Source organism: Cricetulus griseus, chromosome 4, assembly GCF_003668045.3.
Source record: "Cricetulus griseus strain 17A/GY chromosome 4, alternate assembly CriGri-PICRH-1.0, whole genome shotgun sequence".
NCBI classification, from domain to species: domain Eukaryota; kingdom Metazoa; phylum Chordata; class Mammalia; order Rodentia; family Cricetidae; genus Cricetulus; species Cricetulus griseus.
This window is the reverse complement of record NC_048597.1, coordinates 75,356,453-75,371,654: the sequence shown is the minus strand read 5'-3', so window position 1 is coordinate 75,371,654 and position 15,202 is coordinate 75,356,453. Positions and strand designations below refer to the sequence as shown.

The window sequence follows — 15,202 nt, the reverse complement described above, 5'->3', positions numbered from 1 at the left end:
ATGCTCCTATCCCTAACCCAGAGCTTTCTCCAATTGATAATCACTTGCAAATGAAAATCTAGTTTTTTCCAAGGGAGTCTCACTGGGGAAACAAATTACTCTTAAGGAGAGGCCACATGTCTAGCAGTAGATGGCCAACAGAAAATAAACTCAATGACATCTTTGAAGGTTCCTTGTCTCATAATGTTGTTAGGGCTATTTTTTTTTCTTTTTTCAAAGTTTCTCTCCTCTCCCACCCGCTCTCCCCCTATAGGTCCTTTGCATATATATTTTGGCTTCTGGTTTTGTGTTTGTATGGAATTCTTGAGTGTGCAAACAAGTGGGTCTCTGAGACCAAACCTGTTCTTGTGCCTTTTCTTGGGCTCTTTTCCTTTTGTTTATTTTGCATTCTTTCTATGTATTTCGCTTTTGTTTTATTTTATTATTATCCCCTAGAAACTGGTTTATTTTCTAATGAGGGACAGAAAGGGGGTGGATCTAGATGGGAAGGGAGGTAGGGAGGGGCTGGGAGGAGAGGGAGGGGAAATTGTAGTCAGGGACAAGGTCAGTCGAGGGTTTTGTTTGCTTGCTTTACATGAGGATGAGGGATCACACACACACACATGAGCCATCTCTTCACTTCTCCAGGAGCCTCTTTCTGAGCCCCAGGAGTTTATAAGAGCAAGAAGGAAGGCAGAAGTTGGCCATGAGCCCCATGTTCTGTGTTCTTCCAGCTTGCTGTCTTCTGAATCCCAGATCTCTCTGTGGCAGAGACAAGGCTGAACCTGTCTGTTTGAATAATCTAAATAAACAAGTCTTCAATCACACTTTAACATTGTGAACATGGTGACAGTGATGGCCTACTTTGGAGGAGTGAACTAGCAAGGGCATGAGCCTAGAATAGACACTCTTCCAGGGAGCCCAGCCCCGGAACTTCTCAAGGTTCCAGGAGCCACTGTCCCTGCAGAAGGATCAGTCAGAGGGTGGGGGCCTGCACCTGTTCTCTTGTGTATGCTCTCGTGACATGTCAGGGTGCTGAAGACAGGGTCACGTCTCTGTCCCAAGCAACCCTAGAATATTTATGTGACATCAACTTCAGTTGACCTCCTAAAACTCTTTTACCACGGAAGGTTTTGTTGAGACAGGTTCTAAAGTAGCTCAGAATGACCTTGAATCCCAGATCCTCCTGTCCCTAGCTCCTGAGTTCTGGGATTATTAGGCAAGCACCCTATCATCTGTGCTGTATCTGTAGCGCTGTTTTGTTGTCTGGATGTTGGACTCTGACACATCAACCAAGGCTCTCCACCTCTGGAAGGAGGGTGTGAGCAGGTACTCTTGATGTGTGCACGTGCTACGATACCATTGCAGGTGGATGCTGGACTGAAGATAACTCATATTCTCCCCTTTGCACAGAGAAGAGGATGCCCACTGCTTGCGGTGGCTAATCTTGGTTGTTCCTTTGACTACACCTGGAATTAACTTAAACCCAACTGGCTGGGTACACCTGTGAGGGATTTTTTCGTAATTAAATAATCTAATCTGGACCTTTTTAAATTTTTTTTTTTTGAGACAGGACTTCTCTGTGTAGCTTTGGGTGTCTTGGAACTTGCTCTGTAGATCAGGCTGGCCTTGAACTCACAGAGATCCACTTGCCTCTGTCTCCTGAGTGCTGGGATTAAAGGCATGCATCACCACCATCCAGCTAATCTGGATCTTTTGAGGTGGTAAGGCCCACCTTATACTTGGACCACATTTTCTGCTGGCAGCCTACATAAAAGCCATGAAGAAGGAAGTTTTTGCTCTTTGCCTTCTGCCCTCACTCTTGCTGGCAAGTTCATTCCTTTAATTGGCATTAGAGCCTACTTCGTTAGGATTCTAGCATGTACTGAAGACCAGCTGAGGCATCCAGTCTTGTAGACTGAACTTCTACACGAGTCTTGGACTTTCCCTTTCTAGAGAGCCATTGTTGGACTAGCTAGACCACAGAGTAAGCCACGCTAATAAAACCACACACACACACACACACACACACACACACACACACACACACACACACACACACATCCCCACACACATTCTGTTCCTCTAGAGAACCTTACACTACAATAATGTATTGGCCAATACACTATTGAATGCCAGCTTGACAGGATCTAGAATCGTCTAGAAGATAAACCTCTGGGCATGTCCATGAAGAAGTTTCTGGATTTCGTTAATTGAGGCAGGTAAGATCTCTCTACAAAAGGAGCAACATCCCTGGGGTCCAGTAATATCCTGGGACCTTGTTGCTCTGGCCAGGAGAAGTGGCCTGGCGGGGTCCCTGAATGGTTAGTAAGGGGAAACCAGGGGCATAGGACAACTGGGCTATGCTCATTCAGAGATGAGGAAGAGATGACAGTTCTTGGCAGACACAGAATGGCACCCAACCCTGCTATGGAGAACAGGCATGGCTTCCAGAGGATGGAAAGGTGTTAACACCAGGTTTTGGTGTAAGTTATGGTGAAGTAGTTGGCATCTCAGTTGTTCTTAAAGCTCCCTGCAAATGCCCATCTGAGGAAGGGGCATGAGTCCCTTTTCTGTTGCCCACAGATCGAACAGGTTCTAAATGAAAACAGGTTTATTGGGCTCTGGATGGAGCTCTGTTGGCTGAGTGCTTGCCTAACATACACAACCCTGGCTCCTATCCACAGCATAACATAAATCAGGTGTAGTGCTTAATCCCAACATTCTGGAAGTGGAAGCAAGAAACCAGTAGTTCAAGGTCATTCTGCCTATATACCAGGTTCGAGGATCACCTGGATAACAAGAGACCCTGTCTCAAAAACATTCAAATGGACGACTGCATGAGTAAATAAATAGGTTTATTTTGGTCCTGGCTTTGTTCTAAGATTGAGAGTGGTATTTCGTGGTGTCATTATGGATACGTGGGTGGTACACGTGGTCAAATGGTGCAAAATACCCTGTGTGGATGTGCACACATGTATTTGCCTTCTCTCTCTGTTCCTATAGATCCAGGAAGATTCATGCCTGAGGTTCATCCCAGTGACAGCACCAAAACCTCTTCTATTCCCAAGGCCCCATCTCTAACCACTAGAATGGTATTAAGTGGCCTCCCAATTTGTGCTTCACAGTTGGGGGTTAATTTCCCCACAGGAAGCCTGGGAACAAACCCTAGTCTTGGTGGATAGTTACTTTACTGGCCACTAATATTCAGTTCTGTCCCTCCTGTTCCTTTTCACTGCACCACTTGAAATTTTGAAACACACATAAAAAGCAAATAAACAAAGCAAAAAGAGACACAAACCAGCCCACCGAACAGGAAGCTGGGGACTGCTGAGTAATCTCGGAGACCACAGGGGTGTTTCCAGGGAGCTGAGCAGATGGCTGTGGGTGGCTGGGTGGCCAGGCAACAACACTTCCTGCCTGCTCCACAGAGGCACTAGGTCACCTGGGGACACTGTCTGGTATGTCTCTCCTGGGCCAGTCCGGTCTTGTACCCTTGCTTGTCCAGGATCCCAGGACTTGTAGTGTACAGAGGGACAGAAGGGAGGTTGTTGTGGTTGGAAGCGGCTCCATCAAGGCCAGATGGTCACAACCCTACCGGGATAGGAAGGTGCCTGTGACCCCGTGGAATTCACACAGTTCAAGCCTGCTCTGCACTGGGAGGCTGCTAGGGACTAGAGTATGCAGCCTCCTGTGACAGACAGCTCAGGAGAACAAGCAGCTGCTGCCTCTGCTAACACTGGATGGCATTTCATGTGCTCCAGTGATGCACATGCCATCAAGACAGAGAAAAAGCCGACCTAGTTCTAGCAAGGAATGAACCTCTCAGGAAAAGCTGGGCCTTTATTTGGAGACAGCTACACCCTCCCGAGGGAAGAATGATGGCCCCAGGCTAGGTGGAGACCCAGCAGGAAGTGGGTGAGCTCTGCCAGGGTTTAAGAGTTCGTGGCTGCATTGCAATGGACCACACAGAGTAACAAGCTGTTTAGGGAACAGCAAGAGGTGATGCCTTTTCTCTGACATGAACCACAGCATGGGGCTGTCATGTGACGAGACACCACTGTGAGAATCATCAGTGACATCAGTGAAAAAACACAGGCCACATTAGTCTCATGGGCTCCTCTAGTTTAAGAGAGTATTGATGTCAATTAATAGAGATCGATTCAATCATTGATGTGGGATCAAGCCACTGCAGAAATCACGTTCCCTCAGACGAATCCTAGGTAGCTTTGATTGGAAAATAACCTCATAAAGACCAAGAGCCCCAGCACTCTAAAAGTGGAGGCAGGAGGATCAGGAGTTCAAAGCCACCCTTGGCTGCCTATTAGTTTAAGGCCAATCTGGCCTACTTGATATCCTGTCTCAAAATACAAAAACAAACAAACAAACAAAAAACTCAAAACCTAATGAGTAAGGTAGGGTGGAGAGATGGCTCAGTAGGTGAAGCTTGCTGTGCAAGCATGAGGACCTGGGTTCGGATCCTTTAGATCCACATAAAGCCAGATGTGGCAGCCCTTGCCAGTAATCCCAGTGCTGGCTGGGTTGGGGGTGAAGACAGGTGGAACCTGGGAATTCATTGGCTACATGAAACAGCAAATTCTAGGTTCAAAGGGAAACCTTGACTCAAAAGAAAATAAAATGTGGAGAGTGATGAAAAGACACTGGAAGTTAACTTCTGGCCTCCACATGGGCACACGCAGAGGAGCTCATCTGCACATATACATGCATAAACTCTCTCTCTCTCTCTCTCTCTCTCTCTCTCTCTCTCTCTCTCTCTCTCAAAGAGGTTAGAAGAGAACACAGGGCAATGTTCTCCATTGGCAGTTTTAGAAAAATATGTGAGAAAACAGAGAAATAGAGATTTGAGGTGATATTAACATTATAAGTTAAGATAAAAAAAAACAAAGAAAAGGAGTAGTTATAAAAAAAAACACACTAGTGCATCCTCATCTTTGTAAGAAATTCTTGGAAATAATGATTTCCATTTCTATTGAAAAGTGGGCAAAATGCACAAAAAACACAAAAAAGGCCTTAAAGCAAGGAAAATGTCCAGTATGGTTGTTGACTAAAGCAAATATAAACAAGCAACTACAGTTTTAAGAATTTGTTTTCAAGGCAGTCTTCAGTATTCCAGGCAGGCTTTGAAAACACTGTGTAGCCAACCTGACCTTCTGACTCTCCTTCCTCCACCTGCAGAGTGCTGGGATTCTGGGCATTCACCACCATGCCTGGTTTATGTGCTGGGAATGGAACCCAGGAATTCATGGTTGCTAGGCAAGCACTCTGCCTACAGAGCCACATTTCCAGCCTTTAAGACCCCTTTAAAGGGTGAGGGTGGCAGAGGGGCCCAGGCATTTCCTAATGCTGTAGGTGGTGGTAGGACATGTACCAGCCTCCAGGCATTCATGGAGAGTGTTGTGATGCTCCACCTCCACTGTCCTCTTGTATTTTCTTCCTGGAAGTTCCGAGCTCCCCTGCTGTATGGGGCTGTGAAAGATGGCCATCTGAATAGGAGTGGGAAGATTCAGAGAACTGGGTGCTGGAGCTGAGTGGGATGAACAGGGTACTGCACAGCAGTGTGGAACATCCACCAGGAAGTGGGGCAGCCACGATGTGTGGACTATGGTGAGAGTGAGCATCTAAGAGGTGAACAGGGCATTAAGGAAGCAGTGTGATAACTCTCTGTAAAGGGCTGGGAAGGTGGTTCAGTGGCTAAAGCACTTGTTGCACAAGAGGACCCGAGTTCAGATCTTCAGCCCCACAGAAATGCTGGATGGCATGGAGTCTCACAGTAATTCCAGTGCTGGGAGGCAGAAGTGAGAGGATCCTGGGAGCAAGATGCTTAGCTAAACACATTAACAAGCTCGATTTACTTGAGAGAGCCTGATTCAACGAATAAGGTAGAGAACATCAGTTATATGCTTCCACGTGCAGCACACACATGTTTATGTGTATCTGCACACATGGGAAAACATGTACATGTATGCACACCACACAAATCCACATGCCAAAAAGAAAAAGAAAATCTTCGTAGAATAGTGGCCCATCAGTGTGGTACTGGGGAGCACCCACAGAGGAAGAGGACCAGACAACTATGGATTGCCACTATCCGTCAGTTTCTACGGGGTCAATAGGGTATTCACAAGACAGAGTGGACCATCTACATGGAACCATAGACAGTTAAGCAGAGTCAGAGCCTCCACATAGCAGTGTGGACAGCCTATGGAGGACTATGTATCATGCACAGAGGATCAGAGCCTCTACAGGGTGTAGAAGGAAGACATCTACATAGTAGCATGGACCACCCGTGCAGCTCTGTGGCCCCTCACAAGGCAGAGGCTTTTCAGGGTGAGGCAAGCATGTACTGCTGAGCTCTGTACTGATAGCAGTGACAGTCTTGTTGCCACAGTTTTTGTCAACCCTAGACACACCTGGGAAGAGAGGACTCTCCACTGAGGAACTGCCTCCATCCGATTGGCCTGTGGGCAAGACTGTAGCATGTTTTCTTGGTTGCTGATTGACGTGAGAAGGCTCCCACTGTGGGTTGGAGTCACTCCTGAGCAGGTGGGCATGGGTGGTATAAGAAAGGTAGGTGAGCAAGCCAGAGGAAGCAAGCCAGTTAGCAGCATTCCTTCATGGTTTCTGCCTCATCTGCCCTTGATGATGGATCTGTGTCTTAGTTAAGGTTTTTATTGCTGTGAAGAAACAACAAGACCAAGGCAACTCTTACAAAGAAAACATTCAATTGAGGTGGTGGCTTACAGTTTCAGAGGTCCAGTCCATTGTCATCATGATGGGGAGCATGGTAGAGGGCAGACAGATTTGGTGCTAGCTACACCTTGACCCGAGGCAGCAGGAAGTTGACTGACTGTCACACTGAGTGAAGCTTGAGAAAAAGACCACAAAGCCCACCCCCACAGTGACATGCTTCCTCCACCAAGACCACACCAACTCCAACAAGGCCACCTTCTAATAGTGCCACTCCCTCTGGGGGCCATTTTCTTTCAAACCACCACAACCTGTAAGCTAAAATAAAACCCCTTTGTTTCCCAATTTGCTTCTGGTCATGGTGTTTTTCAGTCACAGAGAAGAAACCAGGACACCTGCCCTATACCAACAGCTCCTTTCAGTGCTGGTGTTGTGCCCAAATTCTGAACCCCCAAATCACCAAGAGGCCCATTTTGATGCAAAAGCAATGAGTCTTTTATTGCAGTTGTTTAACGAGCTAACCCCATTAGCTCAGGCCCTTCATCAACCCACCATGGCGGATGGCTGGGGAAAGACCCTGAGAAACCACATGACAGAGATAGGACAGCGTAAGGGGAATGTCTAGGGGGTACACACAGGCTCAGGATTGGTGTTGGAGGACTTGCCCTGTGTTGATTGGTCAACTGGTTGTTATGGCCCATAGGCCCTCCCAGGGTGGTTGCTATGCTCTGCACATCATTGCAGCGCACTTGTTGGTAAAGCACACCCAGAGCCGTAAAGCATAGCACCACCAGCTAACTTCTGATTGGTTCCTTGCCACGAGGTGGGCATGTGACCTCCTAGTGACCAAGGCAAGGTCAGGCAAGCACGTGTTAGGCTGTTATGGCTGCCAAAATGGGGAGTTGGTCCCTTCACTGGATCAGGGGAAGAGGAGCACAGGACATCTTATGGTACAAGGTGGGTTAACGACATGCTCAAAGATTGACAGAAGGGTCAGATGACACACATGCCAGCATGAGAGAGGACCTCACAGCCACATCAGGATAATCAAAGCATCAAATGAAATGCACCAGAGAGCTGAGTGGGACAGAAGCCGTGCCAACAGAGATGTGTTTCAGGGTGAAGTATGAAGAGGAAGAGGATATTTTTACACTGCCAAAAAACCTTGTCTCTGAACACTGAATGCAAAGAAGGAAGCGAGAAGAATGACAGACATCACCATGGTGCTGGCCAGCAGAGTCCAGCAGCAGCAGCAGCAGCAGCAGCAGCAGCAGCAGAACCATTGACTGTATGGTACCTGATGGAGCACGGGGAGGATACAAGGGTTCTTCTGCAACGCTCGTAGCAAAGACTTTATGAGGAGTCATCAGGTCCACAGTGAAGGAAGTTCTGCCAAGTAGCTGACTAGTCCACTGTGTCCAGATCACAAGAGATCAGACACGGTTATGAACCATGTGTAATCAGAGAGGGAAATAGAGAAAGAGAGAGAGAGAGAGAAAGAGAGAGAGACAGAGACAGAGACAGAGACACACACAGAGAGACAGAGAGCGACAGAGGAGGAGGAAATAGTACTTGCTGTTCAAGCATGAAGGCCTGAGTTACAATCCCCAGCACCTATGTGGAAATCCAGATGAGGTTATAATACCTGTAACCTCCACACTATGGGGGCAGAGACAAGAGGATCGAATATAGGGCTTGCTGGCCTTACTTCACGTTCAGGAGGGAGCCTGTCTCAGAGGGATATGGTAGAGAGTGATAGAGCACACACCTGCTAACCTCTGGACTCCATGAGCAGAGATACATGCACCCCCTCTGAAAATGCATATATCAGAGGGGGAGCTGGCAGCTCCACACAAAAGCTAGACCCAGGAATTTTTCTAGCAGCAAATTCAAAAGCTTTGATGAAGTTGAGGATTAATGTCATGCCATAACATGGCAAGATTAGCATGCCACCATGCCGTTTTCTGGCTTGATTGCAATAGGTGTATTTTCTATACAAGATTTGCTATGAGGGCCTGGGGTTATAGGGCAATGAGTGGAGAGCTTGCCTAGCACACACAAAGCCTGGGTTCAATCCCGAGTTCTGCATTAACAGGTATGGTGGTCACATGATCAACAGGGGATACACATCTTTGTCTCAAAACTCAAAACAAAGCAAAAATCAGTTTCATAGCCTGGGTCACCTAGTTAGCTTCAGCTGTCAACACAGCCCAGAGTTATCTGAGGGACTCTCAGTTTGGGGGTTGCCTGAATCATATTAGCCTGCAAGCATGTCTCTAGGGCATTTTATTGATTGCTAATTGGCTTAACGGAGCTCAGCCTACTGTGAGTAGTGTTATCTCTCTAAGAAAGGTCACTGAATCACAGCCTGGGAGGAAGCTGGTAAGCAGGGTTCCTCCATGGATTCTGTATTAGTTCATGCTTGAGTTCTTTATTTTTAATTTTTAATAAATTTACTTATTTATTTTACATCTTAGCCACAGTTTTTCTTCCCTCCTCTTCCCAGTTCCTCTCCCCACCCCTTCTGTTCCCACCCCCAATCCACTCCTCCACTGTTTCTGTTTAGGAAAGGGCAGGTCTTCCATGAATATCAACAAAACATAGAGTTGCAGTAAGACTAAGCACCTCCCCATGTATTAAGGCTGGACAAGGTGACCCAGTATCAGGAGTAGGGTCCCAGAAGCCAGCAAAAGAGTTGTAGACAGTCCTTATTCCCACTATTAAGAGTCCCACAAAAGACCAAGCTACATAACTGTAACATATATGCAGAGGGCCTAGGTCAGTCCCATGCAGGCCCCCTGGTTGTCAGTTCTGTCTCTGTTAGCCCCTATGAGCCCTGGTTAGTTGATTCTGTGAGTTTTCTTGTGGTGTTCTTGACTCTTCTGGCTCCTACAATCATTTTCTCCCCCTCTTCTGCAGGATTCCAGTGCTCTGCCTAATGTTAGGCTGTGAGTCTGCATCAGTTTCCACCAGTTGCTGGATGAAGCCTCTTTGGTAACAGCTGGGGTAGGCACCAATCTATGCGTGTACCTGCTTGAGTTCTTGCCTGCCTTGACTTCCCTCAATGATGAACTGTCACCTGAAAGTACAACCTGAAATATTCCCTTTCTCCCCCAGGTTGCTTTTGGTTGGGGTGTTTTATCAAAGCAACAGAAAACAGAATAGAACAATGTGTTCTAGTTTGTGAAAAATATGTACTGACTGAAGTGTCTACCAGTCATGGACCTAGTATCTATAGCTGTTGAAGCCAGGAATGATGGTACAAGCTTGTCATCACAGAACTTGGGCATTTGAGGCAGGAGTATTTGGGGTTCAAGGTCATTCTTGGCTATAGAATGAGTTTGAGGCCAGTCTGAACTATAGAGTGAGGATTTTGCCTCAAAAATCAAAGTCAATATACATATAAACCAAATTAATTAGCGTTGTCAAAGGAAAAAAAAATCCCTGCTTGGTACTTGCAACTTTTCTGTAGCTTGAAGAGTCTCTCTCTCTCTCTCTCTCTCTCTCTCTCTCTCTCTCTCTCTCTCTCTCTCTCTCTCTCACACACACACACACACACAGCCATTCAGCCATTGGCCCAGTGACTATTTTAGGACTCTGTTAGAGGGAGGTCATCAGAGCTCTTCCTCAGGCTGTGTGTAGAAAGAGGCTTCACCCCCTCCCAGGCAAGCTTCCAGGCAGCAGCAGTTCCCTATAGTAAATGCTAGAATACCACTTCCCTACTAGGCTATCAGGCTCCACGGTGTTGGAACTTGCCCCCCTGCGGTGATCTTATAAACTAGTTTACCTTCACCCCCTCCCAGGCAAGCTTCCAGGCAGCAGCAGTTCCCTATAGTAAATGCTAGAATACCACTTCCCTACTAGGCTATCAGGCTCCACGGTGTTGGAACTTGCCCCCCTGCGGTGATCTTATAAACTAGTTTACCACTATGTAGATGGGGAAAAAATGTTGCAACCTTTAGAAAATGCCCAGAAATTTCTGAAAGACTAAGTTTAGGAAAGCAGGCTGACTGAAAAAAGGCAGGGTGTGAGTTGCTTTTCCCATCGCTGTGACAAAATGCCAGATAAAAACACTTAAGGAAGGAAGGCTTGCTTTCTGTTCAGGCTACAGTCCACCATGGCAGGGGAGATATGGAGGCAGGAGTGTGGAGCAGCTGGCCACACTGCACCCACAGGAAGCAGAGAGAGCTGGATGCTGGTCCTCTGTTCACTTTCTTCTTTTTATGCAGTCTAGGACCCTTGCTCTAGCTTGCTTTTTGTTGCTGTGACAAAACACTCTGAATAAAAGAAAGTTCCGGGAGGAAATGGTTTATTTCATCTTAAACTTCCAGGTTACTGTCCTTCAGTGGAAGGAAGTCAGAGCAGGAACTCAGTGCAGGAACCTGAAGATGGGCCTGCTTGCTATTCTGCTCTATATTACCAGAGAACTCTCTCACAGCCAAGGAAGTACAGCCGGAATCACAGAGGATGCTGGCTCACTCCCTCACTCATGTTTAGTTAGCTTTAGTTTTTTGTATCGCCCAGCTTTATTTATTTATTTATTTATTTATTTATTTATTTATTTATTTATTGTATAGCCCAGGCCCATCTGCCTAGGGACAGTGCCTCCCACAGTAGGCTGGGCCCTCCATCATCGATTAATAATCAGAACAATACCCCACAGACATGTCCACAGGCCAATGTGATCTAGGCAATTCCTTAATCCAGGCTTTCCTCTCAGAAGACTCTAGGCTATGTCAAAATTGGCAATAAAGGCTAACTTGGAGAGGATGGTGCCGCCTACAGGGTGGGTCTTAATTACCCAGTCTAGAAACTCCCTTATACACAGAGGTTTATCTCCTAGGTGATGCTAGATGCTGCCAAGTTGACTCTCAATATTAACCAACACAGAGAGGCATGCCAGAGGGAGAGAGAGAGAGAGAGAGAGAGAGAGAGAGAGAGAGAGAGAGAGAGAGAGAGGGAGGGAGAGAGAGCGCACAATTGGAGGAGATAGAGGGAGCAGAGACATAACTAGGGAAGACCTGGGAGGATGATGAGGTGCTCTTTTGGGCCATTACAGCCCTTCTCTGCCACTCTAAATGGACCAGCTTAGCCAGAGCCCAGGTTCTGCAGTGTTTTGAACCCTAAAGTCACTCAAACTATATAAATTCTGGGGGCCTGGGTGTGAAATAAGGACAGCACTATGGTGTGGCTCCCTCAAGGCCCTCACAGGCAGTTCCATTGTAGGTCCCAACCTTCCATATCTTTACTCACAGTCACCTTACCTCACAGGGCTGTGCTGTGCATAGAGTGGCCCAGTCATTCATGTGGGAAGAGAAATTCTGCAGGCCTCAGCATGTCTGGCTGTAGTTGCTGTCTGGGAAGGAAACTAGGGCCCACACGTGGGTGACAGAGGACATGTGTGGGGGAGTGTCACAGGGCTACCCCATGTCTGCAGCTCTCAGAAGCTGAGGATGGGGAACCTAGTGACACAGCACGAGGCTCTGAGTTGAGAAATCGGCTGGTGACTCATTGAGGGGCCTTGGAAACTCTCTGATGATGTCTACTTCCTCTTCCTGTTAGCGCATTGATATCCAGGGTTAAAACCCATCTCCCTACTTGGAGGGGTAGCAGGGCCTGCAGGGGAGGCAGCTGAGGCTTGGGTGAAGTCATCTATCTGCCAGCCCTTTGTAGATGCTTACCTGGCCTCGCTCAGGGACACCTAGAGCACAGCTGAGATGGCCAGTTCCCTCAGGAGCTCCTGGCTGGCCCCTCTGCATCCTCTTTACCTTTGTTAATCTTCCACTGGACCCACTGGAAGGATGGTACATGGGAGACCTCAGTAATTTTATGACGGCCTTACAAGAAGAGTAATGGCGGGTGACTCTCTATGCCAGGCTGTGCTGTACTCCAGCTTGTTCACTCATTGGTCCCCTTGCTGAGGGGGAGTGGAATGGGGGTGAGGGTGAAGTGGGACAAATGATACTTGCACATTGCTGCTGAGTCAGTTCAAGTCCCAGGTGCTTAGGTAACACGTTTGCCCTTCATTGTCTTCTTTTTGCCCATTGGCTTGGCGTGAGGCCCGAGGACAACCTCAGCTATAATTCCTCCATAGTCTTCTGCCCTGACTTTTGAGATAGGGCCACTCATTAAGAGCTACAGTTTATCCAGCAGGCTAGGCTGTCCGGCCCAGGACTCCCAGGGATCTGCCCATCTCTGCCTCCCTTACAGGCCCACAACCACCACATCGGTGCCAGGGCTCGAACGCATGGCCTCTTACTGGATGAACTATCTCCTTAGCTATCCCATTTATCTCAAACATCTTTCTTGAGCCCTGGCTCACAACCCTCTGAGGTGCTCACCTCAGGTACTGTAACCACCTCAGGTACTGTGAACCGGAAGCCATACACCAGTTACCTTGATAGCTTAAGAACATTGTTTTTACCACCTAGAGGAACTCAGAACACTTAGCTGCCTCCCCTTCACTATATTCATTAACTGTTAACAGCTGAAGCAGCTGGTGACTAGCGGTTACCCTATTGGTGGATGATGGTGGCTCTGGGGACAGTTTCTTCTCCTTTTCCTCATGTGTGGCTCTTCACTGCCTTATTGGGCCCATGCCTACCTCAGATGCTGATTTCCATAATTAATCGGTACTTAGGGGTAGGAGTGTGGGATTGGCTGGGACAGTGATTCAGTCTATATACTGATTGCTTTGCAAGTACAGCACCTGAGTTCAATCCCCAGCACCCACATAAAAAAAAAAAAAAAAACAAAGAAGCTCTCCCAAAATAAACATGGGAGGTTGCCATAGGGCTAGGCGGATGGCTTAGTGGGTAATCATACTTACTCTGCAAATATGGGGACCTGAGATTGAATCCCCAACATGCACATAAAAAGCTGGGGATGACCACATGTGATTATAACTCCAGCATTGGGGGATGGGCACAGGACGATCCAGAAAAGGCTGGCTAGCCAGCCTAACCCAAATAGTGGGCTTCTGGTTCAGTTAGAGACCTGCTTCAAAGTCATAAGGTAGAAAATGATAGAGGAAAACACTTGGCACCCCCTGCTCTGCCTTCTACATGTGAGCACATGGGGACACTCATATTCATGTACATGTGCCACCACACACACACACACACACACACACACACTTTTAAAAATGAAAGAAAGCTAGCTGTGGTAGTGCACACCTTTAATCCCAGCACTTGGGAGACCAAGGTTGGTGGCTGTGAGTTCTGGGCCAGCCAGAGGTGAGACCTTATCTCAAAACCAAAACAAATAAAGCAAAAAATTAAAGAATTTAAAAAAGAGTGTGGGGTTGGGGCTTTCCCAAAGTGGCTCTGGGTCATGTGTCTTGACCCAGAATTACATGTGACTTTCTTCTCAGGCTAGTGGGAAAAAAGAAAATCTAGGCCTATGGTGTTTGCTGACAGCATGGCAGTCCTTGAGTAGTAAAAACAAATAAATACAAATACACAGGTAGAAAAAGAAACAGGCCACGGTCAGATTGCATCTGCACTGCTGAGAGCAGGAGAACCACAGGCACCCTCTACTTGGTAGCAGATGCCACCTGCCTTTGTCACAGATGGCAACCCTGAATCTTCAGGTAGCAGCACGACACACCTGAGGCCTTGAGGTCAACGGCATGTGCTCATGAACTCCGGTAAGGCTCTGCTTTCCCTGAGGAGAGTCTGCCCCTTGCAGGCTTGATTAGCAGAGTCTAGAAGATGGAGATGGCTGTAACCCTAAACAAGTAAAGAATGGTCCCCAAAGTATAGCCAATGACCAAAACGAGAAAAACAAAACAGAAAACAAAAACAACAGAAAGAATTTTTGAAATCATTCTGCTTAGTTTTCTTGTTTGGGATGTCAGAAGGCTCAGTGGAAGTGGTCTGGAGAAGGTGCGGCTGAGCTTGACTTCTAGTGCAGCTTTGGCAGCAAGCAGCTGTAGCCACTGTGCGGTTTCCTCCGTGTGTGTGTGTGTGTGTGTGTGTGTGTGTGTGTGTGTGTATGTGTGGCTTCTTGGCTGACAGCCCTCCACTCCAGGCAGCAAGGCACCAGGATGGCTGTGACAGCTGTCAATCAGAGGATTAAATTGCCCCACCCCAAATCTTAGTTTATTTAAAGGAAAAGTAAACATAAAATTGGGTGCTTACAATAAAGGCTCACTACTAACCCTAACAGTGCTTACCTCCTGTCTCTGTACTCCAGGAATCTGTGGGTCTTTCTGGTCATTCTTAGTCTTCACCAGGAATAGTCAGTCCTGTAGTTAATTTGATACAAAAGGTGCCTTTAGCTCAGAAAACAGGGAAGACAGTGGAAGACTGCTGTGTCCCCATGATGAAGAGAAAACACTCTCTGGAGAAGTGAAAGAACTGCTTCAGCCTGTTGGGTGTTTCAGTGACAGGGATCTTCAGGGGAGCGATTGGGTTTGTTTAGGATTTTCCAGGAAGTGGGCTCATGGGACAGGTGGCTGGATGGACCATTTTCAGAGGCTTTGAGGAGACAGAGCAGACCCTGTCAGGTGAGT

General features: G+C 47.3%; 1 long non-coding RNA gene across 1 annotated transcript in view; it reads right to left on the bottom strand.

Annotated features, from left to right (window-relative positions):
• Positions 1-12,158, bottom strand: part of LOC107978133 — a 24,584-nt gene extending 12,426 nt beyond the window's left edge. Inside the window, exon 1 of the long non-coding RNA XR_003485008.2 lies at positions 11,952-12,158. This is a non-coding gene — a long non-coding RNA (uncharacterized LOC107978133). The remainder of the gene's footprint in view (positions 1-11,951) is intronic.
• Positions 12,159-15,202: the final 3,044 nt, after the last annotated feature.